Source organism: Otolemur garnettii, unplaced genomic scaffold, assembly GCF_000181295.1.
Source record: "Otolemur garnettii isolate 467f Iridium unplaced genomic scaffold, OtoGar3 scaffold00006, whole genome shotgun sequence".
In the NCBI taxonomy this organism is placed as follows: Eukaryota; Metazoa; Chordata; class Mammalia; order Primates; family Galagidae; genus Otolemur; species Otolemur garnettii.
In genome coordinates, this window is record NW_003852401.1 from 31,071,057 (window position 1) to 31,089,962 (window position 18,906).

Sequence of the window (18,906 nt, forward strand, 5' to 3'; positions counted from 1 at the left end):
TGTTTACACATTGGAGTCATTTTGCTATTTTATGGGTGCATAGGGAGATTTTTAGACATCAAATAATGCCTCCATATATCCTAAATAAAAAAAGGGTCAGTAGGCATGCAATGTAGCCTCTGATAAAAAGGAAATCCAAAAGAAGAAGGGGAGTGAGAAGGAGGAAGCAAAGAACTTTCTAGACGTTTCCCGGGTCAGCCCACTACACAAGAAAAGGAAAATTATTGCAAGAACAATACTACAGAGTATATGCCATAGTCTCCCCCCTTTGACTGCAGATTATCCATGGTCAACCATGGTCTGCAAATATTCTATGGAAAATTCTAGAAATAAAAAAATTTGCAAGTTTTCAATTGCATGCCATTTTCAGTATCTCGAAATTTTGTGCCATCCCACTGTGCCCCACCCAGAATGTGAATCACCCCTTTGCTCAGGCTGGATACACTATTGTGGATCCTGTAGATACAGGACTGTATCTATGCCTCCGCTCACCACTTAGTAGCCATCTACTGGCTGCTCATCACTTAGTAGCTGTCTCTGTTACCAGACAGACTGTGGCAGTATCACAGTTCTGGTGCTATTTTATTTAACAATGGGCTTAAAGTGAAAGTTTAGTGATTCTATCAATTTAGATATGGCAAGAGAGAAGACATAAATTTTTTTTTAAGTGAAAAGGTAAAAGTTCTTAGCTTAATAAGGAAAAAGTAAAAAATTGTGTATAACGAGGTTGCTAAGTAAGAATGAATCTGCTACCCGTGTCATTGTGAAGAAGAAAAAGAAATTTGCACACAGGAGCCTGTACATGTGGTAATATGGAAACGTTTATGCTTCCTTTCAGGCATCCACTAGAGGTGGGAACCCCTCTGCCTTGGATAAGAAAGTGGGGCTACCATATAAAAAATCACATTGGTACATTTAAACCCCATGATTTGGACCAGAGGTTTTAGTAATTTTCATTAGATTGAGAGTCTGTACAGAAGAGCATACATGGGGAGACATATGACAAAGTTTCAAGATAATTTAAACAATTAAGATGAAGCAAATAAGGAAAAATGTGTTAATTTTTAGAATACTGGTAGGAGATAACCCATAGCCCAAAAATATCTGGTTTTCCTCCTTTCCTTCATTTCTCTACACTGCCGGCCCCCCCCCCCCCATGCCATCACACTCCTCATGACTCCAAATTTAGCTGGATTGGAGACAGAAAACCACTGCTTTACCTGGAGTCTAGAGTAGCACTTCAAACCTCCCGGGTGAGCCATAAACATTTGTAAATGGGTGAATGAACACTGAAGATAGGAGAGATGGTTCCCATGGAACAAGGATAAACAAGAAGTAAGGATAAAGTCTCAGTCATTTTGTGTTTCCTTTTGAGCATGCAAAGCTCGCTCCGTCAGGCCTAACTCCCTGTCTAGAATAGACGGCCAGACTCTAGACATTTACCCTTGCCTATATCTGCAAGATAAAGATCAGTAGTGAATATTGTAACTTATTATTTTCAACTTATTTGACTACAAAAATCAAAAGATTCTCTGAGTTTGGGGGAGACGATAACTGTAATTTAGCATTTATATCGTACATTAGAAATGGCAACACGTTACAGTGAAATAGCTCGGTGCTAGAGGGCGGGAGTTCCAGCTTCTCAGCTGTGCCTGCCACAAAATAGTCAGTGTGAATGTTAAATCATTCAGCTTGGCGATACTTTGCTTTCTTAAATGATATAAATATTTCCAAGTAAAAACACAAAAACAAAACGTGAGTTTCTTGGGCTCAAGACATGATGCGCTGAAATCTAAGAAGGCAGTTGATTAACACAGCGGCTGGGTGACTGAAATTTAAGATGGTTAAAAAAAATTAGAGTATGTTTTCTAGTTACACTAGTTCTTCCAGAGATAAGACCTGTTGCAGTGTTTAATTATGGAGAATGATTGAATAGTTAAAATCTTATCTTCCTAAACATGAAAAATACATATGTCGACAACTTAGATAAGGCCTGATTTCTTTTAAAGATGAGTAATTCTGAAAACAGAACACAAGATGGAAGATTAATAGACCGTGTGAATGGAGCCAACATTTTCATTCTGGTTTTTCTTGGCAAACAACAACTTTCTAATTCAAGGAAATAGTGTTGACATATTTAATTAAAAAAAAAAAAACAGAGTACCTTAAATATCAAAAATGTCTTACAAAACATTTTAGATAGTAAAGTCTAAATTGCCTAGACACCCTGATATAGGATTTCTCTTTCGAAAATATATAAACAGTCTGAAAAATGAAGACCTGAAGGCAACAGGTAAAAGATAAAAGGAGCAATGCAGACGGGCGTAGTGCTGTGTTGTAGTTTATTTTGCCCAGGGCTTTCCATTCTCCTCTGTTCCTCTGAAGAACACTTGTCACTGTGTTCCACCAAGACTATGACTTGAGGAGTCCCCCTCAGCCTCTCTGCTCTGCCTGTGGGGGCAGCTGGATCTCACCTGAGCCTCAGTTCAGTCTGGCCTGTGCACGCACAGCTCAGGGATCGGCCAGGGACTGCTGCTGAGTTGACATTCAGAATTTGGGGCTCTCCTCCTCTGGCCCTTTCTCTGGCATCCCCTTCTCTCTCTGGCAGCCCTGGCTGACCTGGTCCCCTTGTTGCTCTGGGAGGGAAATGTCAGCTCCCTATGGGCATGGGAGCTCTTCCTGCATCCACTGCTGTGACCGAGGCCGTATAAAACGTGGGGAGCTGCCCAAGGCGACTGCACCTCCACATTTCAACTCCCCTGAAAAACCTTCCGGGCTCTGTTCATTCCCTAGAGCCCTCTCTATGGAGGTTGTTTTTGTTTGTGGTCCACATTTGCAGCTTTGGTGTGACAGAGGTTACTCACCCGGCTGGAAGCAGCACGCCACTCTCCTTGGTTCTCTTTGTGTGTGGAGAGAGGAGCGGGGACATGGGGGGACATTGTAATTTCTGTTGTCCTATCTCAGGTCAACTCATGTGAGGAAATCCCTTAACGTGTCTGAGGCTGCAGGTGTAGGGTACATAATTTCTCTTTTCAGCTCCAAAGTCTGAAACCCATTTTTGAGTCTGCAGTGACAAATACCTCTGCCCTCTTCTCTCATAAAACATGTTGAGAAGGTCCCGGCAGGGAGGTGAAGGACTCCAGTGGGGCAGAGCCAACTGGCCCAGCTATGTGAACATTTCCTCCAGTAAAAGTACGTTAGAGGTTCTGGAATCTTTCTATTCTTTTGTTTTCTTTCCTAATTTCTATATACTTAAACATTTAAAGTAAATTAGATACGTGAAATACCAAACATAATATTTCAGTATTCACTTTTAAGTAATCAGTTCCTACACACATTTTTTGTCCACACCTAAGAAAGTTAATAACACATCCTTAATATTATCTAATGCCAAGGACATCCTCACATCTCCTCAGTCATCTTTAAAAGCCAATTGCCATTTTGTTGTTCACACCAGGATCCTAGCGAGGGCCACAATCCCTTTTCTTGGAATCTAAATTATTTCCTTTGGGACAGATGCCTGTGGAGGGAACCAGGGGCCCTTTCCTATAAAGAGTCCCAATTCCTTTTTCCCCTGTATTTCTTGTGTATTTGCCCACTCAGGCCACCATGACACAATGCCACAGACCAAGCAGCTTGAACAGCAGCAATTAGTTTCCTCTCAGTTCAGGAGGCTGCAAGGCCAAGACCAAGGTGCCGCAGGGCTGGCTTCTGGTCAGGCCTCTCTCCTGACACAGCCTTTTTGCCCTGTCCTTGCATTGCCTGTTTTCTGTGTGTGCTCACTCTTGGTGACTTTTCCTCTTCTAGAAGGACATGAATCTTTTTGAATTAGAATTTTCCACCCTTAGGACCTCATTTAACCTGAGTGAACTCCCCAACGGCCCTATCTTCAAATGTGGTCACACAGGGGGTCCTTCAACTTATGACTTTGGGGGGACACAATTCAGTCCCTAACATCTTGTGAACAAGGAGCTAGAGCTAAGGACTTGGTGGATCTGAAGTTAATCATTTGGGTACAAAAAATAATATAGGCAATATTATCCTGACTTTTGGTATGAGTCTAACACATAAGTATGTGTATGCATATTACTGAGGGTCTCTGTTTAGTCAGGAAGGGGTGTTTAACTTTCTGAAATGCCCTTGGAGATGACGACATGATTCCTCTCCTTAGATTTATTAATATTTATACTAATATTGAAGCACTCTTCCATTCCAATAATAAACCTCACCTGATGCATTATTATTTGTGTAGAATTCTATTTTTAGTATTTTATTTAAAATGTATAGCAATATTTATGCGTTATTATCCTGTCATTTTCTTTTTTGGTCAATCATTAATTTTGAAAATCATTGTTATTGCATAAAAAAATTGGTAATTTTTATTTTTTCTATTCTCTGAAGGTATTTAAATACCTCTGGTATTATCATTTCTGGGGTTTCTTTTTTTTGTGGGTTTTTATTTGTTGTTGTTGTTTGTTTTTGAGCCAGAACTTCATTCTGTCACCCTGGTAGAGTGCCATGGCATCATAGCTCACAGCCATCTCAAACTCTTAGGCCGACATGATCCCTTTGCCTCAGCCTTGACAGTAGCTGGGACTACAGGCATCACCACAATGTCCACCTAGTTTTTCTATTTTTAGTAGAGATGAGGGTTGCTTTTGCTCAGTCTGGTCTCTAACTCCTGAGCTCAGGCAGTCCACCAGCCTTGGCCTCCCAGAGTGCTAGGATTACAGGCGTGATTCTCTGCAGCAGGCTGATGTTATCTTTTCTTTAAAGTTAGTGAGATTGTCCTATAAGCACTTTTTTCTCTGTATTACATAGATTCTAATATATAATGTCATAATCATCATTGTTTTTACCAAAGCTGCAATTTTTCTTTAAATCAATAAGTATTTAACAGATAGTTGTATTTCAAATTGCATTCAGGAAATACCATTTCTATATACATCTACTTTTTGGAATGTAATCAGGTATTGCTCTACATGACCTATTAGAAAGATCAATTTATGCTATTATTTTCATAAACATTTGAAAAGCAAACATATTCCTTATGATTGAGTTACCCACTTCACCTCCAGGGTGAATTACAGCCTTTTGCATGCCAATGTTTGCTTCTTAATCCTGTCAAATACTTTTTGGACTGTATATACCTTGTGCATATCAATATTATATATTAACAATATGACTTTTTGCTATATTTTCTTCAGCTTTTTTTTTTTTTATTGAGACAGAGCCTCAAGCTATCTCCCTGGGTAGAGTGTGATGGCATCACAGCTCACAGCAACCTCCAACTCCTGGGCTCAAGCGAGTCTCCTGCCTCAGCCTCCCAAGTAGCTGAGACTACAGGCACCCGCCACAATGCCCGGCCATTTTTTGGTTGCAGCCATCATTGTTGTTTGGCGGCCTGGGCTGGGGATTCGAACACCCCACCTTAGGTGTATGTGACTGGCGCCTTAGCTGCTTGAGCCATAGGCGCTGAGCCTATATTTTCTAATAATATATTGTCATTGAAATATTTCTCAATTACTTTTTAAAAAAGCTACATCTCACATGTACAATGTGTATTTATTTTTTGCTTTATGGAACAATATAAATATTTGCCTTTAGTGGCTAAAAATAGCTCAGTTATATATTGTTATAATTGATGTGGTTTATCTGAGTTATATCATTTTATATTATGTTGAATGTACACATATATGTGATCTGTTTATTTTGCTCATTTTTGGTGGTTCCTCTGATAGTTTGACAGCTTTTTATTTTCTTTCGTCTTTAAGTCCGAATTCATATGTTATCTCCTCAGAAGTGACTTGTCCGACCTAGCTGGGGCCTTCTATGCCTTTGCTGTCAATTGTTTATTTCTTTTATGTTTCTCTATATCACAATCAGCTTCTGAATTTACCTTTTTGGTTGTCAGTATAATAATTTATTGCTTTCTCTCCACTAGAACATACTTTCTTTATACCAGAACCTCCTCCCCCCTTTCTCCTCACTCTATCTGTGGTATGATCAGAGCCTGCAACAGTACACATTAAGTCATAGAAGGTACTTAATATATATCAGAACTGTTGTTTGAAGCTGCTTTTTTTTTCATTGTAACTTACACTTTTCCTCAAAGGGTCTCACTCATTTTAAGCACTTAGAAAGTATTTGTTTCCACTGAATTGAAACTGTGAACAGTATAACCTTATATAATAAGTAAAACATAGTTGGTGATGATGATAATGATAGCTAATACTCATGGAGAATTTACTCTATGCAAGTAAATTTACTAGATGCTCTAAGTCCTACAGATTTATTAACTCATGTAATCCTCACAATAATCTTATAATAAGTACTATTAACAGTTTTCTTATTTTACATTCACAGAGAAGTTATGTAACTTTGCCAAAGTCATGGAGGTAGCAAATATTAAAAATAGAGGTAGTAATATTAAATTAATAGCTATGGAGGCTATAATTATATTTAAGGTGGGAAATATGTAAAATGAAGTCATCTTAAAAGTAGAAGATTAATACTACTGTAATGCCTTGTTATTTATCACTATCACTTCTAATTTGTAATTCTTACCTTCTGTTTGATATTTTAAGCTCTTATGAAAGGAGGCATTTTCAAAAACCTCATAGTGCATAGAAAGGTGCTAAGTTAATAGTAACCAGATGAGTAACTTATGTTTAAAAAGCTTTTACTAAGTCCCAGACACTGTTCTTAGTGCTTTAAATACATTAATTAATTCAATTTTTACAGCATTAAGTACTGTTATTATTCTCATTTTTTACATGAGAAATTAAAGCACAAGGAAATACAAATACTTCCCTAAAGTTATACAGCTTATAAATGGCAAAAGTAGAATTTGAAGTGAATCAATCTGGTATAAGGTGTTTTTAACCATTATGCTCTGCTACTCATTGAGACTTGTGATTGAATAGACTCACAGTTATACATATGTGACAGATACATATACGTGCACATATATTTTATTCTAGGATAATATTATTCTTGCCATGACTTCAAGTCTACCTATTAGTGAATCGTACTTAATGCGTCAGGAAATTTATTTCTGAAAACAATTCTCAGAGATATAATTTCTCCATGGATAACGTTGATCATTTACCTAAGGTCCAATTTTAAGTAATTTTTTAGAATCACAGTAATTTTTTGTATTTATTCAATACTGTTCTTTCGCTATTCCCCTCTAAATGGATATTAGATATTGGTAAACATATCAATGGATTTAGAAGCATTCATATTTTTAAAGCATACCTGCCAAAATAAATGTCCCAAACAATGAATGAAAATTTTATCAAAACCTATGGTTCTTCAGATGTTATTTTTAAATATATTTAAAAATTTTTATTTCCTACAGAATATTAATTCCATATTTTAATAGAATAGAAAATAAGAGATGATTAAGTGCAAACTGCATCAGAAAAACCTTGGGATTTTACCCTCATTCTTGGCTGCAACTACATAATGAAACAGAAATATTTTCCAATAGGAAAAAAAACAGGGTTTAAGAGCAATAACTACACTTACAAGCTACTGTTAAACTATGTGTGCTCATCACTAGAAGATGTCCTTACATCCCTTTTTAGATGAACCCATTCATAGACAAAAATACATAATTACCATCAAAAGACATATTTCATTGTTTGGGATTTAGTGCATCATTACAGACAGTTTTATTAATAAGGCACTGGGATCACATGAACAGATGAAACACTACCTCTTTAAATCAACAGATTAATTTTATCCATGTGCAATATCATGGTATTATATATAACATTTATATACATATATAATAAATGTATTTTATATATAATTACTGCATAGAAATACACAATAATCATAGAGTAGGAGAAAATAACAATAATATTGTTAATGGACAAAAAAAGAGACTATTTTGTAATGATAAAAAAGTATTTAAAAGAGTTAAAATCTAGAAGAAAATTAACCATTTCTATCTGTAACTGCTATGAATGCAGAAGGGCTTTATTTTTCTCTTAAGTATTTCTGATGTTTCTCTATTTTCTAGAATCAGTTAGCATTACTGTTAAATCATAAAAAGTGTAACAAAATTTGCGTGATGGGTACACTTAAAGCCCTGACTCTATCACTATTCAACTCATCCATGTATCACAAAACTATTTGTACCTCCTAAATCTATTTTAAAAAGTACTAATATTAATAAAATATGGGGAATAATTACTTATTTGAGAAGATTAGCAATTTGAAATGGTAAACAAATCTTCTAAATAATCTGAAAATCATAACCATATAATTTCAAGTTTAGTATCCAGTTTAGCATTAAATAATTTTTAGTTCCTTAATAACATACATAATAAATTTATAATACCTCTGTTGAGACAGTGGTATAAAATTTAGAAAACCGTATCAAATAATATACTCGAATAGTACACTAAAGAATTACTAAAGTACTGAATCATTTCTCTATTACCATAATAAAAACCAAGAGTAACAAATTACCAAATTGCCGTAACACACATATTTATAATTATACACCTAAGTAACATAACTTATCTACCTTGAAAACAATTAAAAATGTTCTAAAAGGAAAAGAAAAATAACAATTAGAGGATCTTACCTTTTTAAAGGCTCAAATCCTAAAGTATTTTTCACATTCAATTTAATTTTCCCTACTTGGTCTATGTTGAATCACAGCTTTCCAGGCCAACAATTAACAGGTTCTATATCTTCGTTCAAGAACAGGTAGAAAAGGTTTATACATTCCAAAAATTAAAAAGAGGTACACGTCAACATGTAGATGTAAATTTCAGTATTCATTCTTGTCAGGTTCTAGGTCAGAGAAAAGAAGGACATTTTTCTGAGTCATTTGTTTCTACCAAAAGCTTAAAGTTTTTGGCTTTTACATAAATACATCTTCACAGGCAAGGAAGAAAGCCAACTTACAATTTTGAGTCATTTTCTTAAATTTCCCAAAAGTTTCACCTTGTTTCAACTCATTAAATATAATGATACATTCTCATATGCTATAAATTCCAAACCAGTTCTTTGAGGAGAGAGGGGGAAGAAAAAGAAAAATAGAAAAGACTATCAGTAGAATGAACATTTGGGTAAGAGGGAAAAGAGATGTTTGAATTTAGATGGAGCATTTCCAGGAACAGGAGCACAGACACACTTTCTCGTCCTCTTCTTGCTCTTCGGCCTGGTCTGGTGATCCAGAAGGGACACCTGCTTCCCAGTTAGTCGACTGTAGCCATGGGCGTCTGTCCTCTGAATAAGGGTGTGGCCTCCTGGTCTCTGCGTATGGAGGTGATCCTCTCATTTCACTGCAAGAATCTTCATAGGGTGGAGTAGGATGCATTTTATCTACTTGTCTATCCGATTTGGTGACCATTGAGTTGCGGTACTGGTGTTTGTACTGCAAAAGAAAGGCAGAATAGACTGCAGATAAGTCCATCCTCATTGGGGACTTTTTTGGGGCTCCCTACAAACTCTTCCCAACATAAATAGCTGATGCTGACTACTTACTTGCTCTGGGGACATATTCATTGTGGCCAATTCTTTTTTATGGCGCTTCAGTGTGAGATCTGAGATTAGCAGTATTCCTGGCAACACAGCAGCATCCCTAGACTTTTTTATTCTGACTTACCTAAATTCAAATCAAACTTTCAGAAAGAGCACAGATGGTTTCAAGGTTTAGCATTTTGTATTTGTAAGGAAAAATATTTTTGATTCAAATATATTCTCCTAGCACAAGAAATTCTAAGTTTTTGTGCTAAGTAAATTCTACTTATATCTATGTTAAATGTCCTTGCCATTTCCTTCAGTCTCCGTCCCAGCTGTTCTGATCACTACCCACATTCAAAGGCTTTACCCCCATATGCACTTTTAGTCTTAATTTCTGTTCCAGAAAGAAATGTGCAATAATCTAAGTAATGCCTGAGCTGAACACCATAACCTGATGAATAAAAGAATGAAAAATAAAAAGGAAAAAGAGGGAAGAAAGACAAAAAAGAAAGGAAGGGGGAGGGAAAAAGAGAAAGAAAGACAGAGAGAAAGTAAAGAAAGAAAAGGAGAAAGGAAGCTTGCATCTAAACTACAATTCCAGGAGTTGCTTTCCTTTATGTGGCAAATAATATTTGCAAAAGGAATTACATAAAAATTCCAACACAATGTAATATGAGTAGAATGAAGATAAGTTTCCCTTGGGAAACTATGCATAGAGGCCAGTTCCTAGTCCTGCCTTCAAAGCAATTTTGGAGCTCTTTCTGGAATGGCCACCAGAGTTGTTGTACAAGCTGTCATCACTATGGTCACCAGATGGCCAAGGGGAATATTTTGAAGGCGATCAGAGTAATGTTCAGCAATGAGGTATATAGCACTATTTAAAGAATGAGTTCACTAATTTAATTGTCAGACCTTTGTACAGTGACAGCAGTGATGGCCATTTCAGAAAGAGTTCTGAAATTGCTTTAAAGAGTGAACTAGGCATTGGCCTTGATGCATAGCTTCTCAAAAAGAGTAAGTACTTTGAAGGTGACCATAGTGATACTCAGCAATGAGGTATGTAGGTCTTTTTCTAGGATAAGTTCATGAACTTAATTGTCTGACCTCATATGATACAAAACCTGACAGAATTCACTGAGAAATAGATGGATCCATTAATGAAATTGGAGACTGTAACACCTCTCTGTCAGAAACGGACAGATTCAGCAGGCAGAATATCAGTATGGTCATAGTTGAACTTAATGGCACTTTCAGTCAATGGGATATAATTGACAGCTAAAGACTACTTCATCCAGCAACAACAGAATACGTGTTCTTCTCAAGCTAACATGTAACATTCACCAAAAAGGTCACATTTTGACCACAAAACACATGTAAGCAAAGTTAAAAGAATAGAAGTCATACAATGCCTGCTCTCAGATCAGAAGAAAATTAAACTAGAAGCCAGTAACAGAAAAAAATAGCTAGAAAATCTTAAAGTGCTTAAAGATTATACAACATATTTCTTTATAATACATGGGTTCGAAAAAAAATCTCAATGTAAGTTTTAAAATATTTTGACCTATATGGCTCAGTGCCCATAGCACAGTGGTTACAGTGCTTGCCACTTGGACAGAGGCTGGTGGGTTTGAACCCAGCCTGGGCCAGCTAAACAACAATGACAAGTGTAACAACAACAAAAATAGCCTGGTATTGTGGTGGGCGCCTATAGTTCCAGACTCTCAGGAGGCTGAGGCAAGAGAATCACTTAAACCCAAGAGTTTGAGGTTGTTACGGGCTGTGATGCCATAGCACTCTACTGAGGACAGCATAGTGAGACTCTGTCTCAAAAATAATTTTTTTTTTGACCTACATGAAAATGAAAATTTAATTCATCAAATTGTATGAAATGTATTAAAATTACGGCTTAGAGGCTTAGAGGGAGATATATAAATTGAATGCATATATTAAAAAAGAATTTAAAATAAATAATTCAAGCTTTTACCCTAGAAAACTAGAAATAAAAGAGGAAATTTTGTCCAAAATAGATGAAGAAAATAAATGGTACAATTAGAGCAGAAATCAATGATATCGAAAATAAGACATCAATAAAGAAAATCAACAAAACCAAAAACTGGTTCTTTAAAAAGATAAAGAAAAGTAGGATGCCTCTCTAATCAGGATAAATGAGAAAAAAAGAAAAACGATACACATTTTTAATACAAAAAAGTAAAGATAAGACATAGCTATAGATCACATGAACATTAGAAGGACAATAAGGGAATATTAAGAACTGCTCTAGACCTAGATTTTGCCAATTCCTTGAAAGAAACAATCTGGTGAATCTTACACAAGGCAGACAGACAACAGGAATAGGCTTATAACTATTAATGAAATTGAATCAATAATTACTAATATTCCAAAACACAAAACACCAGACCTAGGTGGGTTCACTGGTGATTTCTACCAAATGCTTAAGGAAGAAACTATACCATTTCTTCTAAAAGATAGAAGCAATGGGAATGCTTTCTAACTCCCTTTATGAGGCCAACATTATGCCAAAACCAAAACCAAGCAAAAACATCATAAAAGTTGATAATCAAAACCCTTGGAACTAATAAGTAATCATAGACGGCAAGGTGGCAGGGCCCAAGGTTAATATAGAAAAATGAATTGCTTTCCTATATACTAGCAATGAGCAAGTGGAATTGAGATTAAAAACATATTACTATTTATATTAGCACCTGAAAATACTTAGGTATCTAATAAAAAGGTACAGTCTGTATGAAGAAAACTACAAAACTCTTTTAAAAGGTACCAAAGAAGAACCAAATAGAAAGATATCCCATGTTCATAGATAGGAAGATTAAATATTGTCAAAATGTAAGATCTTCCTCAATAGATTTATCTATTGAATGCAATGTCAATCAAAATTATAGCAAGTTTGTGAATATTCAAACACTGAATTAAAAAATTAATATGTAAAGGCAAAAGACCCCCAATAGACACCTCCTTGTTGAAGGAGAGGAACAAAAGGGGACGACTGACACTACCAACTTCCAGACTTACTAAAATGCTAGGATAATCAAGTGTGATATTGGCCAAAGAACAGACAAATATATTAATGGAACAGAATAGAGAACCAAGACCTAGGCCCACATAAATACAGTGAACCAATCTTTGCCAAAAGAGCAAAGATAGTTATCTTTTTTTTTTAACAAATGGTGCTGGAACAACTAGACATCCACATGAAAACACATGAATCTAGACATAGAAATTGCAGCCATCATAAAAAGTAACTTGACATGGATCATCAGTCTAAATATACAAAGGTAAAACTATGAAACTCCTAGAATGTAGCAGAGGAGAAAATCTAGACCATCCTAGGCATAGCAATGACTTTTAGATACAACACCAAAGGCAGAATGTTTGAATAAATTATTAATAAGCTGACCTTCATTAAAAAATTAAAAATTTCTGTTCTGTGAAAGAGAAATGTCACAGGAATAAGAAGATAAGCTAAAAATTGGGAGGAAATATTTGCAAAAGAGACATCTGATAAAGGATTATTAATGAAAATATACAAAGAATTCTTAAAACTCAACAATAAGACAATCAACAAATTAGATATAATATGGGAAGAAAAAATAGAACAGACATCAAAGAAAATACACAATTGATAATTAACATGGGAAACTATGTCCAACATTCTATGTCGGTAGGGAATTGGGAATTAAAGCAATAAAATATTACTGCGTATCTATTCGAATAGCCAAAATCAAAATCGCTTGACACCAAAACCACTACATAAAGATTCGAGTAACAGGGATTCTCATTCACTGGTAGTGGGAATACAAAACAGTACATCCTCTTTGCAAGATAATAGGGCAGTTTGTCAAGAAACTAAGCGTACTTTTACCACACAATTTTAAGTACCATAAGCTATATGGTACTTACCCAAATAAATTGAAAAGATGTCCTTGCAAAAACCTGCATAATGATGTTTATAGTGATTTATTCATGTTTGCCAACACTTGGAACACCCAAGATGTCTTTCAGTGGGTGAATAGATAAATTCCGTTCAGACAATGGAATACTATGCAGAGTTAAAGAGGAATGAGTTAGAAAGCCATAAAAAGACAAGGAGGAAGCCGAAATGCATACATATTACGAGTGAAAGAGGTCAAAAGGAAAAGGCTACATTCTGTATGATGCCAACTAAAGGGTATTCTGGGAAAGGCAAATTATGAAGATAATAAAATGATTCTTGGTTTCCAGGGACCAGGATGAAGGAAGAGAAATATAATCAGAATATAGATATTTAGGATTTTTTAGGGCAGTGAAACTATTCTATATGATACAACAATGGTGGATACATGTCTTTATACATTTGTCCAAACCCACAGAATGACCTAACCTGAGAGCCAACCTTGATGTGGAGTACAGATTTTGTGTGGTAATGATGATCAGGGCAAGTTCATTGGCTGTAACACATGTACCACTCTGGTGTGAGATGTTAGGAACTCGTGCCTTTGTGAAGAAACAGGGTACACGTGGATTCTCTGCACTTTGCATTTGATTTTGCTATAACAATTGCTTTTTTATTTTGCACTTTTTGGCCAGGGCCATGTTTGAACCTGCCACCTCCAGTATATGGGACCAGAGCACTACTCCTTTGAGCCACAGGTGCCACCCCACTATAATTGCTTTTTAAAAATAAACTTTATTTCCTCTTAAACAACATTCTTTTCATGTATTTTATACTTCTATCAGAAGTTTCAGTGTGTGAAAAATGCGAGGTGTGTAGTATATTAAAAACTAATTACTATTATCCTGAAAGTAAATGGTTTAAGTGATATTAGTATATTGTGAAGCAGTGTGGCACATATGGGGTTTTCATTTTATTAACTTATAAAATTCTTTATACATCTTTAATTAGGAACCTATTATCCCCTAAACATTTTCCTAGGTGAGAAAATCCAAGGGTGAACAGCATAGCATGCCTGTTTGCCTAGATCTCGGATTCATTTGGAACAAGGGTTATGTGAACCAAGAACTGAGGTAGAACGTGAGGGGACGGCCACAGTAAAGGCACATGCACCTTTCCATTTCTTCAATCCCCCTTAACATAATCAACTACAGTGACGTAGTTACATGTTTCTATGCATTTAGTCACCAAAGCGTTATTTAACGTTCTACTAACGTTGTTTTTTATTTTAAGAAATAGGAGGTTGTAATAATGACATGAATGAATTTCTGGTTCATTCCTAAATATTGATATTTTTAAATGAAGAATAGCATGGTAGAATATTTCCGTTATGTTTAATTGTATAAATAAAAATCACCTAAATATTACATTAAATAATATATTATGCTTAATATAGTATATCGACTAGTATAATTATGAATGCCTAATTACATATTTTTATATTGCAAAAGCTTTTTTAAAATGCCCTGTGGAATTTTCTTCTCTCCTCATTCTTCTTTTATTTCTCCCTCTCCTCAGTGCCAAAGTGAGGGATTAAAATTTTTTTTTTTAAAGAAATAATAACCATAACAAAAAAGGAAAGAAAAGAAAGTCAGAAACACATTAGCAAAATGCGTGTTTAACCAAGTCTGGGAGATCAAGCCTGACGGCGCTTGGTAAATACTCTTTGGAGACTGTAATGCTCAAAGGCCGTGTTTGCTGCTGGGCTTGCCGTTTGCTTTGCGTGTGATCTAAGACACCAGATGACCAGTAATCTCACTTGCCCTTTCTTCCTCTACTCTCGTGGGCTTCGCATACACCTCCTTCCCCTGCAACCTTGCCTGCCCCTGGCCATCGCCGGCTCCCTGTTCCTCCAGAGATGTCCGGGGTGGTTAGGATTCAGCAGGTCACACCTCAGCCTGTCAGGACCTGGCGCCTCCTGTGCCCAGCTTCAGTCCATCGCTTCATTTCACCTCCAAAGAGCCCGGCGACAAGTCGGCCTTATTAGACCCGGATCCCCGTGAGCCCAGGGCAGCCCGCAGTTTCCCGTTTGGTTTCCTGTCACGTCTCCTTAGGTTTTGGTGGCCTGAGACATCCCGGGTCTTATTAACCTCAGCAAGGGCCCAGTCAGGAGGACGAGGTGCTGGGGTGGATGACTCCCTCAGGGGCTGTTAGATTTAGGCTGCTCAGTCTCAGAATTTATAAACTGTGTGTGGTTGGGCCCAAATCTACCATCATATCTTGCAGTTTGGGTTTAATTCAAATCCCCAGGTTTTACCAAAGCTCTGCAAGTGGAGGGAAACTGCCCAAGTCCCTTGAGTTTAAACATTTCAGTTGAACTTATCATGTCACACTAGTTTTGATCTCCACGACAAATCTGCAAGATAGGTGGGTAGATATTTCTCCCACTAATTTGAATTCCATTCATTGGTTTCACAAACTTTTTGTTTGGAGTGCAGCCACAGAGGCTAATACGTATTATCTCAGTCTCCGTGGACTTCTGGTCTAATGGGAGAAGCACAGACTTGGGCTAATACAACGACAGAGATACACAAAGAGGAGGGAACAGTGTCCGCAGGAAGACTGGTGAAGAGGGTGCATGGAAGACGGGTATCAGAGAGGTGATGCTTCAGCTGAACCCTGAAAAATCAACACTTTTCCAGGAAAACAAAAGACAGAAGACCCTGACAATTTTGCCCCTATTTAGTACTTCCATATACCCCAGGAGATTCTCATGCACATTATTGCCCCTTTTTAGATGTTTCAACCCAAGTATAAATGCACTTATAAGAATGAGGCAGTCAATTTGGAAATAATTGGCAGAAATAGAACAAAACAAACTCATTCTATATGACTCTTAGGTTGTGCTGCTTCATTAGTCACTATTATTCCCTAGGGAGGAACTAATTACATTTTAAAGAAAGACATTGAAGATGGAGAAGAAGTAAAGTATAAATTGAGATAAATTTAACTTAACTCTCCCTCAGATAACAGAAATAGACAAGATTTCCCTTCTGTATTTTAAATTAGGCCTATGATGTCGTGAAAGTTTTGCGATTTTTGTGAAGCACAGGCTACCACTTGTATTTCCTAACAATGCTCAATTTACAGTTGAGTTCCATACTGAAGGACATTTTCTCATGATTTATTGGAGAACTCTTGAAGTATCCTCTTACCCAGCCAAAGAACATGTTTTAAAATTAATCTGTTAAATAATTGCAGGAATCAACCAAGCAAAAGAATTTGAATGCATTCCTCTTGTAGATTTTGCTGCAAAAAACAGTAGAAGAATCACTAACAAGGATTACTGATTCCTCATTAGAAAGTCAGGAGATCGGGCGGCACCTGTGGCTCAATGGAGTAGGGCGCCGGCCCATATACCAGAGGTGGCAGGTTCAAACCTGGCCCTGAACAAAAACTGAAAAAAAAAAAAAAATCAGGAGATCAAGATGCCAGTTTTAACAAGATTTGCTATGCGACTCTGGACACACATTTCACTTTAGCAGAATGAACCCATCTGTCTTCCTTTGTACTATATAACAAAGGTAACTGTTATAATTTGCAAGGTCATAGTAGATACATTAAATGATGTATAAGAAGTAATTTGAAACATTTAATACTATGTATAAAATGTATAATAATATTACTATATTAATATAATACATAATAACATTCTAAGAAAAAATGCTGCATCCATTATTTTAGATTAAATATCTTGGTGAATTAATAAAGGAGAACAGTTTTATGGGCAGATATTTGAGAGAACCAAATGATGTAGACATCTCAGGAAAACCTCAAGTTTTCTTTCAGATAGATTATCTTTTAGTAGCTATGTTAAGTTTTTTGCAATTTATTTTAAATACTTCAGCATAGATGGTATGATATAGGGATACAGGCATACCTCAGCGACATTGCAAGCTTGGTTCCTGACCACTGCAAGAAAGTGGATATTGCAATAAAATGAATTAGATTTTGTGTTGCTTCTTGATGCACATAAAATTATATTTATAACATATTGTAGTCTCTTAAATGTGAAATAGCATTATGTCTACAAAAGCAATACCTTTAAACCATATACTTTAAAAATACTTGATTGCTAATAAATGTTAACGATAATCTAAACTTTCAGTGAGTCATGACCATTTTGCTGGTGGAGGGTCTTGCCCAGATGTTGATGGATAATGACTGATCAGGGTGGTGGTTGATGAAGGTTGAGACGGGGCTATGACAATTTCTCAAAATAGGACAATAATGAACTTTGCCACATTGATTGACTCTCCTTTTAACAATAGATTTTTCAGTAGTACAAAATGCTGTTTGATAGTATTTCACCCACAGGACTTTCTTCAAAATTAAAGTCAATCTTCTTAAGCCCTGCTGCTGCTATATCATTTAAGTTTTTGTAACATTCTAAATCCTTTGTTGTCATCTGCACAATGTTCTCAGCATCTTCACCAGGCATAGATGCCACCTCATGAAACCATTTTCTTTACTCACCTATAGGAAATAACAACTAACCCATTATAGTTTGATCATGAGTTTGCAGTAGTTCACTTACATCTGCAGGCTTCACTTTTGATTCTGATTTTCTTGCTATTTCCATGGCATTTGCTATTAATTCCTCCCCTGAAGTCTTGGACCCCTTCAGGAGTGTTGGAATCAACCTCTTCCAAACTCCTGTTCCTGTTGATATTTTGATTTCCTCCCACTAATCACAAATGTTCTTAATAACACCCAGAACAGTGAATCCTTTGTAGAAGATTTTCAATTTCCTTCCCAAATCCATCAGAGGAATCTATTTCAGCTATGATTTTGTGAAATGTATTCTTAAATAATAAGACATGAAAGCTGAAATTACTCCTCGATGCATGGGCCGCAGAGTTGATGTGGTAGGGGCAGAAAGGGAACACCAAACTCCTTGCACATCTCCATCCCGGCTCTTGGGTGACTAGGTGTATTGCCAGGGAGCACTGATATTTTGAAAGGAATCTTTGTTGTCTGAGTATGAGTTTTCAACAGTGGGTGTAGGTATAAATATTCAGTAAGCCTTCCTATAAACAGATGTGCTGTCATCCAGACTGTTGCACTTCTGCAGCACAGGCAGAATCTATGTAGCATCATTCTTAACTGCCCTAGGATTTTTAGACAGGCAAATGAACAAATCAACTTAAAGTCACCAGCTACATTGGCCCCTGACAAAAAAAGTCAGGCTTTACTTTGAAAATTCAAAGACAGGCATTGACTCCGTAGCTTTGGAAGTCTTAGATGGCATCCTTTTCCAACAGAAAGCAGTTTTATCTGCAGCAAAAATATGCTGTTTAGGGCAGTAACATTCATCTTTGATCTTAGCTAGATCTTCTAGACAACTTGCTGCAGCTTCTACATCAGCACTTGCTATTTTACAAACCAACCTCCTTTAGGTTCCAAATTTCCTCTTGCACGTTCTTACCTTTCTCCATCTTCATGGTAGA